We start from the raw sequence: 6,890 nt of genomic DNA on the forward strand, positions 1-6,890 counted from the left end.
CCTTTCTGTCACAGGCGAGTACAAATATGATTCTGTATTTTTCTCATGATAATGAGAAACTTTCTCATTATATTGAGAATCAACGACAATGTTGCTTAGAGGATGTTGCATGTGTGGCGGGACCTTATAGTGCCCAGACTCACACAAAGTCTGTGTGCTGTGCCTGGGTTGCGCCCATGCTTAGGAGGCGCTGAAAAGATCTAATTGCTGCTCCTGTGAGGACCTGCCGATTAAGATCCTCCACACTGGCTTTGACATGGAAAAGTGCTTAGCGTCACGTCAGGGTCTGAGCAGACGTACACACCTTTTCTTCTTCGAGTACTGCAGGTTTTTGAAAATGTAAGCTGTTTTTGCAGCTCGCTGTTCTAAATTAAAGGATTTGGACGATGACTAGTGATCTTTTATATGTTAGTGACATTAATTAGGAGTCGTTTACAAGGCGGAAAGCTGAAACCATTCATTTGCGATTCATAGATTTCACATCTGAAAGAGACGCATACATGCGTTTTCTGTACGCACATTCATTTTATGAATAACACGTACTCATATTTGAGAGATGATCTTAGGATGGTTTCTGCGCAACATTTTATAAATGAGGCACCTGGAGTGGTTGGCCCTGGAACAGCCAACCAGGAAATGGATGGGTGTATCTCCAGGCAGGCCAACAGTTGGACGCCCTGCAAAGACCATCTCTCTTCTTCCCCGAACTTCATGAGCTCACAAGTTCATGGCACTCCCCTCCCTCACTCAGCCCGAGCACATGCCCAGGGCACCCACCTGTTCTGACAGCACACGGCCCACACATTCAAGTCTGTTAAAGAACGCTTCACCTGGAAAGATGTGTGCAAACATTTAATAGGCATCTTTTCAAGCAGTTTTGCATACATTCTAAATAATCATCTAAAAGTCTGGAAAAGCTGCAGAATTGCCATTGTATGAAGGTCATGATGTATACCTTCTCTCAGTGATGTGGGCTGTTGCCCTACATGGCTTAGAAGGCAGAGATGTGGACTTCCATCCACGGGACGGACACAGGTGAACCGCAACGGGACGCGACTAGGCATAAACCAGTTTGCCCCCTCCACCACCGAGAACAGGTGTCATTCGACACGAGAAAATAAGTCATTATTACAATAAAGTTTCTTATTGTGGCAATAAATTAAGTCATTATTATAAGAAATTTCCTTAATAATGAGATACTAACTCATTATGACAAAGTTTCTCATTATTATGACTTACGGAATCATATTTTTACTCGACTGTGGCGGAAACTGCTTCTATATAATATTGCTATAATTTTATTTGAAATTTTATTTTGAAATTAATTTTAAGAAATATCATACAGCCTAGAGCACTGTAGTACTCACTCCTCATAACATGAAATTAGGCATGACATAAACATGCTACTTAATCAGTTTTACCAATGTACATTCATTCATAATTCACAAACCACACTACTTCTGCTTCTTTTCTCCACACATTAAGATATGAAATAAAACTTAAATTTAACAACCAATCAAGAATATTTCAAATCAGCTTTATAATTAAAAGCTTTATACAATCATTTTTCATACTGCAACAAAACAATAATGAACATAAGCTGTTTAAAATAACAACAAAAAAAGTTTTTTATTAGTTTGTTCATAAATAATTGAATATATAAATATTGAATAATTCCAGGTGTAAGTTCTCTTTATAAAACAAGAAATATGAAAGAAAAAAAAAGAAAAAAAAAGAAAACGCTAAGAAAACTTCTAGTTCATTAAGTCTACTATTAAAAGCTAAGAAAAACACTCTGATCATACTCATGTCCTTCATACTGCAAAAACACAATAAGGAACATAATTAAGCATTATAGAAATGACTTCTGCATGTATATTTTTAAACTTCATTCACTAATATCACCCCTGAGACTCACAGATGAAACCAATCTCACAGAGACAAGAAAAGTTACAAATGAAATAACAGCATTTTTAATATTTTTCAAAAGAACAACAGCACAAGCTGTTCTAAACAAAAAAACAAAACAAATTACTTCGTTAATAAAAACTTAAACAAAAGACTCAATTAAAATATCATATTTCTGTTGTTAACTTTTACAGAACCACTCTGATCATACCCCTTTCCTCCTCGCTACAAAATGCAACAAGGAACGTTCATCAATGATGTAAAGCGTATGAAATGAATCATTACTCTACACCCGATTCACGCTCAGAAAAGAGTATCAAAACTCATCATCGTGGTTAGGAAGACACAACACTTTCGAAACACATTTCCACGTTAAACACTATAGAAATGATCCCTGAAAGTATAGTCTTAACTTTCACTGACTAAAACCAGCTCGGGTCAATTCTGACACTCTGAGTCTAAAAGATGGTGACACAACCGAACAACTGCGATGAGAAAAGTTACATCTGGAACAATAGCGTTTTTAGTTTCTCAAAAATAAAAATAATAATAATAATAATTATTAAAAATATGCATAAGTATATGTAAGTTTTTTTTTTTTTTTTTTGAGTTGCTGATGTACCTATTGTGGGTTGTTACTGATCAATGGATCTTGACAGAGATTGGTCATGGGTCTGTTTTTAAGCGTGGTTTGCTTTGTGACTGTCATGTTTGAAAGAATTCTTGATGGTCATGCAACCGAAACGTTGTTGTTAATAAATATTTTGATACTTTTTGCATAGATAGTGTGCAGGATTTGTTTTTTGTTTCTCAAAAATAAAAATAAAACAATTTCAGATTGAATAATTCCAAGTGTAAGTTCTCTTTATAAAACAAGAAATATGAAAGAAAAAAAAAGAAAAAAAAGAAAACGCTAAGAAAACTTGTAGTTCATTAAGTCTACTATTAAAAGCTAAGAAAAACACTCTGATCATACTCATGTCCTTCATACTGCAAAAACACAATAAGGAACATAGTTAAGCATTATAGAAATGACTTCTGCATGTATACTTTTAAACTTCATTCACTAATATCACCCCTGAGTCTCTCAGATGAAACCAATCTCATAGAAACAAGAAAACTTACATCTGAAATAACAGCATGTTTAATATTTTTCAAAAGAACAACAGCATAAGCTGTTTCAAACAAAACAAAATTATTTTGTTAATAAAACCTTAAACCAATAGATTCAAATAAAACCTCATATTTCTGTTATTAACTTTTATAAAACCACTCTGATCATACCCTTTTCCTCCTTGCTACAAAACAGCAACAAGGAACGTTCATCAATGATGTAAAGCGTATGAAATGAATCATTACTCTACACCCGATTCACGCTCAGAAAAGAGTATCAAAGCTCATCATCGTGGTTAGGCAAACACAACACTTTCGAAACACATTTCCACGTTAAACACTATAGAAATGATCCCTGAAAGTATAGTCTTAACTTTCACTGACTAAAACCAGCTCGGGTCAATTCTGACACTCTGAGTCTAAAAGATGGTGACACAACCGAACAACTGCGATGAGAAAATTTACATCTGGAACAATAGCGTTTTTCGTTTCTCAAAAATAAAAATAAATAAATTACAGATTGAATAATTCCAGGTGTAAGTTCGCTTTATAAAACGAGAAATATGAAAAATTAAATAATAATAAAAAAACACTAAGAAAACTTGTAGTTCATTAAGTCTACTATTAAAAGCTAAGAAAAACACTCTGATCATACTAATTTCTTTCATACTGCAAAAACACAATAAGGAACATAGTTAAACATTACAGAAATGACTTTTGCATGTATATTTTTAAACTTAATTCACTAATATCACCCCTGAGACTCACAGATGAAACCAATCTCACAAAGATAAGAAAAGTTACATCTGAAATAACAACATTTTTAATATCTTTCAAAAGAACATCAAACTACTTAACAAAAAAAAAAAAAACTAATTAGTTTGACAACAGAAATAAATTAAAACCCCATAATTCTGTAATTAACACTAATAAAACCACTCTGATCATACCCCTTTCCTCCTTGCTGCAAAATGCAACAAGGAACGTTCATCAATGATGTAAAGCGTATGAAATGAATCATTACTCTACACCCGATTCACGCTCAGAAAAGAGTATCAAAACTCATCATCGTGGTTAGGAAGACACAACACTTTCGAAACACATTTCCACGTTAAACACTATAGAAATGATCCCTGAAAGTATAGTCTTAACTTTCACTGACTAAAACCAGCTCGGGTCAATTCTGACACTCTGAGTCTAAAAGATGGTGACACAACCGAACAACTGCGATGAGAAAAGTTACATCTGGAACAATAGCGTTTTTAGTTTCTCAAAAATAAAAATAATAATAATAATAATTATTAAAAATATGCATAAGTATATGTATGTTTTTTTTTTGAGTTGCTGATGTACCTATTGTGGGTTGTTACTGATCAATGGATCTTGACAGAGATTGGTCATGGGTCTGTTTTTAAGCGTGGTTTGCTTTGTGACTGTCATGTTTGAAAGAATTCCTGATGGTCATGCGACCGAAATGTTGTTAATAAATATTTTGATACTTTTGCATAGATAGTGTGCAGGATTTGTTTTTGTTTCTCAAAAATAAAAATAAAAATAATTTCAGATTGAATAATTCCAAGTGTAAGTTCTCTTTATAAAACAAGAAATATGAAAGAAAAAATTATAAAAAAGTAAACACTAAGAAAACTTGTAGTTCATTAAGTCTACTATTAAAAGCTAAGAAAAACACTCTGATCATACTAATTTCTTTCATACTGCAAAAACACAATAAGGAACATAGTTAAACATTACAGAAATGACTTTTGCATGTATATTTTTAAACTTAATTCACTAATATCACCCCTGAGACTCACAGATGAAACCAATCTCACAAAGATAAGAAAAGTTACATCTGAAATAACAACATTTTTAATATCTTTCAAAAGAACATCAAACTACTTAACAAAAAAAAAAAAAACTAATTAGTTTGACAACAGAAATAAATTAAAACCCCATAATTCTGTAATTAACACTATAAAACCACTCTGATCATACCCCTTTCCTCCTTGCTGCAAAATGCAACAAGGAACGTTCATCAATGATGTAAAGCGTATGAAATGAATCATTACTCTACACCCGATTCACGCTCAGAAAAGAGTATCAAAACTCATCATCGTGGTTAGGGAAACACAACACTTTCGAAACACATTTCCACGTTAAACACTATAGAAATGATCCCTGAAAGTATAGTCTTAACTTTCACTGACTAAAACCAGCTCGGGTCAATTCTGACACTCTGAGTCTAAAAGATGGTGACACAACCGAACAACTGCGATGAGAAAAGTTACATCTGGAACAATAGCGTTTTTAGTTTCTCAAAATAAAATAATAATAATAATAATTATTAAAAATATGCATAAGTATATGTATGTTTTTTTTTTTTTTTTTTTGAGTTGCTGATGTACCTATTGTGGGTTGTTACTGATCAATGGATCTTGACAGAGATTGGTCATGGGTCTGTTTTTAAGCGTGGTTTGCTTTGTGACTGTCATGTTTGAAAGAATTCCTGATGGTCATGCGACCGAAATGTTGTTAATAAATATTTTGATACTTTTTGCATAGATAGTGTGCAGGATTTGTTTTTTGTTTCTCAAAAATAAAAATAAAATAATTTCAGATTGAATAATTCCAAGTGTAAGTTCTCTTTATAAAACAAGAAATATGAAAGAAAAAAAATTATAAAAAAAGTAAACGCTAAGAAAACTTCTAGTTCATTAAGTCTACTATTAAAAGCTAAGAAAAACACTCTGATCATACTCATGTCCTTCATACTGCAAAAACACAATAAGGAACATAGTTAAGCATTATAGAACTGACTTCTGCATGTATACATTTAAACTTTATTCATTAATATCACCCCTGAATCTCTGAGATTCTCTGATTTGAATAAACAGCATTTTAATGTTTCTAGAAATACTAAGTTAGTTTAAAAAATATTACTTTACTAATAAAAGTAATTTGAAATCTCATAATTCTGTTATTAACCTTCTTAAAACCACTCTGATCATACCCCTTTCCTCCTCGCTGCAATAAGCATCAAGGAACGTTCATCAATGATGTAAAGCGTATGAAATGAATCATTACTCTACACCCGATTCACGCTCAGAAAAGAGTATCAAAGCTCATCATCGTGGTTAGGGAGACACAACACTTTCGAAACACATTTCCACGTTAAACACTATAGAAATGATCCCTGAAAGTATAGTCTTAACTTTAAGTCGGTAAAACCAGCTCTGGTCAATTCTGACACTAGGTGTCTCATAGACGGTGTTCAGAGGTTACTGTCACCACAACCACATTACACAAAACAGCGTTTAGGAAAGTAACATCTAAAAAGATTGGTATTTTCATAATCACCAACACTTCAAAGATTTGTAACTACAAACAACAAATATTGACTCAACAAATATTGATTCACATCTAATGAACACGGTTTCTCGGTTAAAATGAGATATATTTCTACATTCAATAGTGTTCACCATTAACATCGATGATAAAAACAACCATCACATTCAAATGGAATTTGTAACATTGTTCTTATTGTTCCGGTTTTATATATACTACGAATAATGTCAAATACGTTGTTGTTATTGTAGTAACAATATAAATGTACTTATATTATTGTCAAACATGCAGTTACCCATAATGCAAGTCAAACAACGCGTGACAAAGCAACCAATCAAGAGAGAGCATACGTATTCCTCAATAAAATAGACAGAACATCACATTTTAGACTTTCGAACAGAAATATAATGTATAAATACGTATTAAAAATAACAGTCAATAAAGAATACACATTTTATTTAAGTTAACATGTGTCTGTAGGGTTTTATCGTGAATTGGTACAGCACTAACAAATGTCCGGAGCG

General features: G+C 32.8%; 5 non-coding genes across 5 annotated transcripts; all 5 read right to left on the reverse strand.

Moving 5' to 3' along the window:
* Positions 1 to 2,103: 2,103 nt before the first annotated feature.
* On the reverse strand, positions 2,104 to 2,318 carry LOC131550618 (small nucleolar RNA U3). Its single transcript, XR_009273600.1, has one exon. It is a non-coding gene; the product is annotated as a small nucleolar RNA U3 (small nucleolar RNA).
* Positions 2,319 to 3,176: 858 nt separating this feature from the next.
* On the reverse strand, positions 3,177 to 3,392 carry LOC131550616 (small nucleolar RNA U3). Its single transcript, XR_009273599.1, has one exon. It is a non-coding gene; the product is annotated as a small nucleolar RNA U3 (small nucleolar RNA).
* A 563-nt stretch (positions 3,393 to 3,955) lies between these two features.
* LOC131550614 (small nucleolar RNA U3) lies at positions 3,956 to 4,170 on the reverse strand. The gene has a single exon (XR_009273596.1). It is a non-coding gene; the product is annotated as a small nucleolar RNA U3 (small nucleolar RNA).
* Positions 4,171 to 5,000: 830 nt separating this feature from the next.
* Positions 5,001 to 5,215, reverse strand: LOC131550613 (small nucleolar RNA U3). The gene has a single exon (XR_009273592.1). It is a non-coding gene; the product is annotated as a small nucleolar RNA U3 (small nucleolar RNA).
* Positions 5,216 to 6,015: 800 nt separating this feature from the next.
* Positions 6,016 to 6,230, reverse strand: LOC131550624 (small nucleolar RNA U3). The gene has a single exon (XR_009273602.1). It is a non-coding gene; the product is annotated as a small nucleolar RNA U3 (small nucleolar RNA).
* Positions 6,231 to 6,890: the final 660 nt, after the last annotated feature.

Source organism: Onychostoma macrolepis, chromosome 01, assembly GCF_012432095.1.
Source record: "Onychostoma macrolepis isolate SWU-2019 chromosome 01, ASM1243209v1, whole genome shotgun sequence".
In the NCBI taxonomy this organism is placed as follows: Eukaryota; Metazoa; Chordata; class Actinopteri; order Cypriniformes; family Cyprinidae; genus Onychostoma; species Onychostoma macrolepis.